Source organism: Lycium ferocissimum, chromosome 7 (assembly GCF_029784015.1).
Source record: "Lycium ferocissimum isolate CSIRO_LF1 chromosome 7, AGI_CSIRO_Lferr_CH_V1, whole genome shotgun sequence".
In the NCBI taxonomy this organism is placed as follows: domain Eukaryota; kingdom Viridiplantae; phylum Streptophyta; class Magnoliopsida; order Solanales; family Solanaceae; genus Lycium; species Lycium ferocissimum.
In genome coordinates, this window is record NC_081348.1 from 66,464,174 (window position 1) to 66,472,918 (window position 8,745).

Below are 8,745 nucleotides of genomic sequence, written 5' to 3' on the forward strand. Positions count from 1 at the left end.
CTTCATAATCTCGAGAATATTTTTCAAGTTTTAATGTAAGCCTAATTCTTGTCTTACTACCTTGAAAGTAACTTTTCGTATATTTTCATTCATACTAACTAATGGTATATCAACAAACCAATTTTATTTGGTGAAAGAAATAACGATCATAATAAGTATAATTATATCTAATAATAATATACATGTAAGACACAATATATACTATGAGGTTGACACAGTCTATCCTAAAATATCCAACATTTATATATATTGATTTCATAAGTCACAAAGGATAGATAATTAAAGAAATTAGTAAAGAAAACAGAACCCGATTTGCAGAGTAACTTTCTTCTCGCTGCAGAGTAATTTTTTCCTCTCTGCAAAGAGTTACGGTTCGCATTTCGCGGGCGGGTTAGCGTTCGGAAAGCTACTAGGAGGTAGTTGGTGCTCTTTTAGACTTTGTTTTGAAAAAGAGCTGCCACCTAATTTTTAGGAAATTAGGGGTTCAAAGGGTTTATTCAAATACCATGAAAAAGCCTTTATAACTAAAGTTCCAGGTAAGGGTTCTGGTGATTCCCTAGGGAAGGTGTTAGGAACCTAGTATTAAGGATCTGTAGTATACGGTTGACCTTCGAATTCCAATGTGTGAATTATGCATGAACTGTTTATATTGTGTTTAATTTCCCGCATTTATAAAATATTGTCATTCTGCTTATCATTTGGGTTTTTGAAAAGAATTGAATATATCCCCTTTATATAAGGGTACTTTAGGTTTGGATTTGTAATATCCGAATAAGAATAATTCCCTTTTATGTATAAGGATAGTATATTTTGTTTTGAAAAGTGCCAACTTATATATATATATATATATATATATATATATATATATATATATATATATATATATATATATATATATATATATATATATATATTTTTTGGTCCATGCATAACCCTTGTATTGTTATTCTTGTTCAAACCATATACTACTTCAAAACATCCCGTTCTAGATCCTCATATTTACAAGTGCATTTCATTTTATTTGAATAAGTCCGGTTTATACAAATGATTTGATTTTTTCTCGGGTCCGTATATATGTAAGCAAAATTGGTTTTGGTTTGAGTTGGGCTTGAGCACAAAATCTGCATTTTTTGTTTTATGAAAAGTATTTTAGTTGAGGCTTGGCCCAAAGTCCGGTTCACACTTGTTGGATCCTGGCCCAAAATACTTATTTGTTTAGATTAGGCTTCAGCCCAGAAATTGTTTTCTTTTCGAATTCAGTCCGGTTCATATATATTTGAAACCTTTTCCTTTCGATAAAACAAACTGGTTTGTGGTCTTGAAAACAATATCCATAACACTTTAGATTTTTGAAATCATTTGTCTTTTAATCAAAACTTGTATTGCAAAAGATCATTTTTGTTCTCGAGTTTTCAAAGTTGTCACGTTTATTCCGGGATTTTGAAAATCGTTTGGGGACTTAATGTCTACTAAACGGCATAAGCACCGTTGTCCTATGACGACTAGCTCTAATCATAATGGATTTCAATATGAATGTGAGTTTTATAACTACACAAATACAATATCACATTCTCGAAATATATAACAAAAATAATAAAAGGAAGGTTAGGCTAGGGGTGTACCAAACCCCTAGTTGACCATTTTTACCCATGTTTGAGCTTTCAACACAATCATGTACGTATTACCTTCCCTTTCATGTTGGCGAACTGCCTTTTCTATGAAAGAAGAGTTTGTTGGGCCTCAGCCCAACAAGGAGGTTTGATCGGCCCAAATGTCCCACGAGGTGGAGGAGAAAGGAGGAAAAGAAAAACCCGGTTAGAATTAATTTTATGAACTTATCACAAATACACATATACATAACCTATATATACCAGAGGACAGATGCATACTTACACAGTTAATTCCAGGAAATGGGCCTGACAACCCAATGTAGCTTAAGTTTTCTTAATGGGCTACTCCAACCCCTTTGTCCTTTTGCTTTAATTCTAAGTCTAGATATAGGCTTCCTATGTTGATCTCAGATGGGCCGAGCCCAAACCTCCTCTGATCCTTTAGATTGGCTAAGTATTGAAACCTATAGGCTATCTATCTCTCAAATGGCTGATATACATTTCTTATACAATTTATACACCCATATATATATACACACAATATACCACTTGATATACACTTTGACATGTATATCTAGTGCATATACCCGATATACCCCTGTTAAGACTACATCTTTTATGAAGAACATCATGTATATCCTATGCATATCATTTATCAAGCTTAAACTAATTCTTAAGAAAACCACTTCTAATCATTAGTTAATCCTAATCCTTATTTTAATTGAACCGTACTAAGTTGGGTTGAAATCAACTCCTACTCCTCCAGGCATAATCTTTTAATTACCCCTCTTGTCTATTGGTGACAACGTACCGACACAGTTTGCAAGCAACTCGGCCCTCCGGGTGCCACCTTAATCCTAAGGTTCAATTTTTTAACGGTCATTGGTTTAAGTTATCGGGCGGGTTGCAAGCAACTCCAAGTCTTTCCAAGCTTCCCTTAAACCTTTGACTCTATTAACCTCCTAGTTATTTCTTTCTTTTAGGCAAGGTGATTCTCAAGCTATCCTCAAACAGGTCTGATTCCTAATCTACTTAACAGATTTCTAATATATGAAAACATTAGAGTAGGCTAGATTCAAACTCCAAGGGGTCCCAAACAAACTTTAAAGCAGCTATAATCAAAAGACTACATTCGGTGAGACCTAGCAGTGCAAGCAAACCATATACTGCTATGTTCAAATATTCATCTTATATACAAAGGGATAGCTCAAGGCAAGTTTCATGAACTGAGAATCATTTCTAAGATAAGTTGAAAAATTCATGACCCTGAAATCAGTTTTAGACCTGCATAGACTAAAGGGGTGATTCATCAGAGTTATGCTCCACTCTGTTCTTTCGTTCAGATATCAGAAGACACAAACAACAAGCAGGCTAGCCTAAACTATCCCAATAGCTTCATTTTTAACTCGAAACAACCAATTTTTGTGTAAGACAAACTCATTTTTTAACCCACCCTTTGATCCAATGATGAGAATTGAAGGCCAAATGTGCACATATGGCAAACATATACCCCATAGACTTATAGGGCATGTCATGGCACCTTTTATTTGGAAAAGAGATACTATGAACTAAGTAAGACTTGGTTCATTTCTCAATCTTCTCTTTAAGGTGCCTTTAAAAGGATTCCCTATGTCAAGTGGTTCATAGCTTGCATATTCACACCAATGATCCAATCAGCTCACTATTAAACCAATCCAAATATATTAAAGTGTGAGGCAACTGAGATTTCCATACCAAAACAGCTTAAGTTCTTATCTGAAAAAGTTTCTAATCTCTTTAGTCACTACAAAGTCCTATCAAATCTATATGTTCCAATCTGAGTTGATTTTATAGCATGGTATGTGTCAGAACAATATAGATACAGACTTCAACTGATAACACAATTTAGGCATCAAGATACATTGATTTCTTAACAGGTTAACTCAAGCCAAAGACATAGCAATTTCCACTTGAACATCATTTCCAACCCCTTACGTTGTCTATTGTCAACATATGCTTAAGTATTTGAATAACAACTTCACAAATGACATAGACAGTTTATGCAAAGCAATCTAGGCAAACTTAAGGACTTCACATCATAAACTCAATCTTATGGCTTAAGTTATCCAGGATTGATAAGAACACATGCAGGGTTGGGGAGGGAACATAAGCAAACACAGGCTCCCAGCATCCATACATCTCAACCTCTTGACTTCAAATTAGCAACAACAGCTAACTTATCAAAAACAGACCAGGTTTAGAGAATAGGAAGGACTAGAGTAGACTCGTTAAGACTTGTATATTCAAGTTAACAAGATTTATCAAAGGATTTAGACACATAATATTAACAGCCAGATCAGTTTCATTCTTTGAGCCAACTAGTTCATCTTAGTCAATATTGTAGGAAGTCTATGTGATCAAGCTATATTCAATGTCAATACAGGTAACACCATGTTCTTGTGATTGTACATTTATAAGTTATTTTAAACCAGTTTTGGTGATCAAAATGATGCTGACTCAACTTCTTATTTTTTTTAGTTTCAAACTCAGTTCACAACCTTCTGATTATCAAGTTACCTCATTTCACTTCTTATAACCAAAGCCAAGGGTTAAACCAAATGCCTATTTCCAGTTTCAAAACTCCTCCCAAACCCTCTTGATTATATCATGTTTATTTCATTAAAGGTGATCTGTTACTAGGAACCAATTCAAATAAATCATAACAGATCTTGATTAAATCATGCCATTAAGGCTTATACTCAAACAAAGATGAACAAGTACATAGGTAGTCTAGATGAACAACAACTAAAGCATAACTAGCATACTTAAGCTAAATAGAACACCATATAACATTAAGCTGAGCAGATCTTCTTTCTATTAATGTTTGACTAATCCTAATACTAAACTAAAACAACACATCATACAAAAAGCAATTAAACCAAACAACTTAAACCCTAATCAGACTAAGCGAGAATGAAATAAACAACAAGATAGCAATTACCTTTTATGAGTGCAACCGTCTTCAAGAATGAATTTGGAGCTCTTTTGTGCTTCCAAAACCAAGAACTTAGCCACAAATAAAAACAAGCAATTAAAATTTGAAACTGAAGACTCAAACTTTGAAAGTCAAGTCGAAATTTTAAACTAAAACCCTAATTTTAAGTCTCAAATACTCAAAATCTGGGTGTATGCATATGTGTGGGTGTGTGTGTCCCTGTCCCTCTGTGTTGTGACTTTGGGGTTCTATTTATAGAAGCCCAAATCTGGATGAAACCCTAACAATTTTTGACGTGGGAGTTTGAAAAATTCTAGAAATTTATATGCTTGCTTAAGATTAAACGACTCAGATTGATGCGAAATACTAACAAAGGTTCCATTTTAACATCTTTTGGATCTATCCAACTCGTATTGAACAAACCAATAGAAAACAGTGATTTAAATTGGAAAACAACAAAAGTAATTAAAGAAAAATAGTTCTTTGACCGTGAATCGCAGTGAAAAGGTGAAAAAGGGGGAAGAATATACTGTGTTTAGGGCGAGATAAGGTGGAAAGAGGGTGTACTTCGTGAAGCATTAAATGCTTTGCTTAAATCGGCTATACAATGCCTGAACAATGCTGAAGCCTCTGTAGAATTGCCATTTTTGGCCTGAATGACAAGGAGAGAGAAAGCGGAGCGAATGGCGGCGCAACCCTTAAGGGGTCCGTTTGGCTATGCCTTATATAGGAGGCTTCGTTGGACCGGTTCAGTCCTCTAACGGATCGGATCTTTTGCACTTAAAATAACCGGCCCAAGTGTTACTATACCCATATATATATGTGTCATGTATATCCTCGACGTATATGTTGACACCTTATTTTTGACCTCCCATAATTTATTTTGATTACTCAAAATCCTTGGATAATAGATAAAATGAGTCGTGCCTCTTAAAAGGTTTAAATGATTTTTATAAGAATTGTTTAGGTTAACGTTTTACCCCTTTAAATTGATGAAAGTGACTTTTTTGACATTGCAAATTATTTAGGAATTAATTGACATTTTATGACATTTATGAAATATTTGTTAGATTTAATCAAAAGAAAATCAATTTTGAATAATTATTTATTTACTTGTTTAAATTGTCAACAGTCAAATTAGTAAATAATTTATTCCCTTTAATCCAAGGAATTTGAGTATGTAAAGGAATTGACCATTTTACCCCTCAATCTTTAATTCTGTGTGTTTGCATAATTGATCGAAATTAACAAATTATTTTAGTGTTTAATCAGATTAATTAATCAATTAGAGGGTCATAATTGCAGCACTCATTTAGATTTAAAACCAATTAAGGCTATACTTGCAAATCAGGGTTGTTTAATTAATTAGACGTGTTTTAAACTTTATTAAAAAGGCTAATCATGTCCTAGTTGCTATGATGTGATCAATAATCAATACTTGGATATTCTTATTTATTTTGGTCTACCTATTTTACCACCTATATACGTATATACACCTGATATACGTAAATATACATGTATGATATACGTAAATTAGGGCCTCTTCCCTTTCCTTTTATTTTGGACTATGTCCGGCCCAACAAATTGGACCAACCCGGCCCAATTAAGTACATCAGACATAAGGGATATATCCCTTTCCATTTCCTCATTTTTCATGTACCAAACAAACCCCACCCCTCTCTCTCTTCTCCCCTCTCCCTAGAAACCCTAGTAGCCGCCTTTGTTTTGTCTCCCCTCTCTCTTACTAATATGGAAAAGTTCAGAGTACACAGAGCCACAACAGGCTTTGGCAGGTTCATTTGCGTGAAACCCTCAAAATTTCAACCTCAAATCCTTTGTTTTGTCCCAAACACGGTACTGATCTTCGTTACTTTTACTTTTCTTTTGATTTCTCGAATCAAGCATGCAATTTTTTGGATTTTTGATGTTGTACAAACTGCATTTTCATTGGCTAATGAGGAAATGCCTCGGTTCAACCTAGATAGGTCAGATCCAACCGTGTATTTGTTATTTTACTTTGAATCTCAGTCGTTAATTCATATATTGAGTGTTTGCATCTGAAAATCTATTTGGTACCACATCGAAATTTCAAGTCTGGGAATGGACTTTGGGGTTCTATAAATAGAACCCCAACCTTCACCACAATAACAAGTTTCAAAAGTTTTACAGCCTCAACAGCATGAATTTGAGTGTCAAAAACTCGACATTTAGTCATATAGTAAAATTTTTAAGACTTGGCCTTCTTAGGGTTCGAGTCTCTTTAGTTCAAAACATTTGCGTTGTTTTTCTTTCATTTTCTATGTGGCTCGAGTTGGGGATTTGGAAGCACAAAGACTCCAAGATCCATTCTTGTACACGGCTGCACTTAAAAAAGGTAACTGCTTAATCTTGTTGTTATTTTTTAATAGTTTTTTGTTATGTGATAACATCTTGTTCTTGCTGTTAGTTTGCTTAGATGTGATTAGTGGTAATCTACTACCTTAATAGTGCTTAAAGTTCATTAAGAGTTTAAGGAAAATATTGCACTCTTGTCCTCATTAATTGTATGTTTAGCCTAATTATGATTGATTGCTTGATCAAAGATAAGTTGAGTATGTGTGTGTCTGAATAATGTTCCTGATGCTACCCCACTGATAAAAGGTATAAGTTGAGGTGTGCTTATTAGAGGAATAGGTCCTTGCTTGGCTGTTTCTTCCTTTGACCATAGTGAAGTAGATCTGTATGATTGACATTAGTAACTTTAGTGATCTTCCAGATTAATGCCAAACCTGTTAACCATTGTGAAACTATTAGAAAATTGTAATGATCTAGGTTGAATAGTTTAAGGCTTTGATGAGGTTAATTAGGTTCATTTTGGTAGTGTACTTGAATATAGTGATTTGTTTAGTTACTCAGAGGGCTCAGAGGTCTTTACATGTCTGTCGAGTGTTAACTTGAATTGCATGACTTGTTAATAAGACTATTTTTTTCTAGGTACCTGTATGGCATGTTATGAGATCACTGCTTAACCAATTACCCTCTTGATATGTTTGCATTGTCTAGAACCGTACACAGACTTCTTAATGTTGTTGTATGATCCCTGTTCTAGACTCTGAGCATGCTTGCAACCCCTATTTATCTGGCTTATGTTATTCCTTTCTTTCTGAGTTGTGATGTTGTGATACTCTAAGCTTGCATCCCTATTTGAAAGCAGATTAAGTCTGCATAGGAGAATCTATATATGAAATGCTCTACCTGCTCCTGATATCTGATAGCACTGAATTGTTGTATAATGAGGGGTCTGATCACTTTACTGTAGTTTGCTTGTATACTTAATGGTTTGGTAGGATCATGATGTGTAATGACTCATTGTTCTGATAATAAGCATGATTAAGGGGAGGGTCTGATAAGTATTAATTGAATAAGCTAAAAAGAAACATGTTATATTTAGGTCATGAGGACTTTCCATGCCCTATTCAGAGATCTGTCTAGTTTTATGCAAGAAGCTGAAGATAAACTAACTTAAATAGGGAAGACTCTTAGATTGATGATGTTCAGTTGGGAATCTACGAAGCTTGAGACTCTAATTTAACTACGACCCTTAGACTAAACTCAACTGTAGAAGTTAGTAGGATCACTTGTTGACATTTAAGTTGGGTGACTGATAAGGAAGTGGAATCATGGAATGTGTATGGATGGATTTAAGTCACATTGACCTTGAGGAAGTTTTTCTAAAGGCACCTTGGGGTAGGGATTGGGAAGAACCAAGGTGAAACTGGGTTCATAGTACCTTTCCCTCAAATAAAAGGTTCCATGGCATGCCTCAAGGATCTGTGGGGCATATATTCACTATGCATGCCCTCCTGATCCTTATTCTTATCAATAAACCAAAGGAAAGTTTTTTTTTTTAGTTTGAAACTGTCTTGTGAGGGTTGTGTTTGTTAAAGCTTGATAGATGAATAGTGTGTAGATGAACTGGTTGTGGACTAAAAGAAAGGGATTTGACCAAAAAATGGAGTCTGGATGCTAAATTAATTCAGTAATAGAGCAAATCGTAACATGTTTTTTTGAAAGTCTAAAACCATTATCTATGCATTTTTTTTCTTATTTATTCAATCTTGATAGACACTTCAAAGGTCATATTTGTGGTATTTTTCAAAAGTGAATCTTGATTGTACTCTG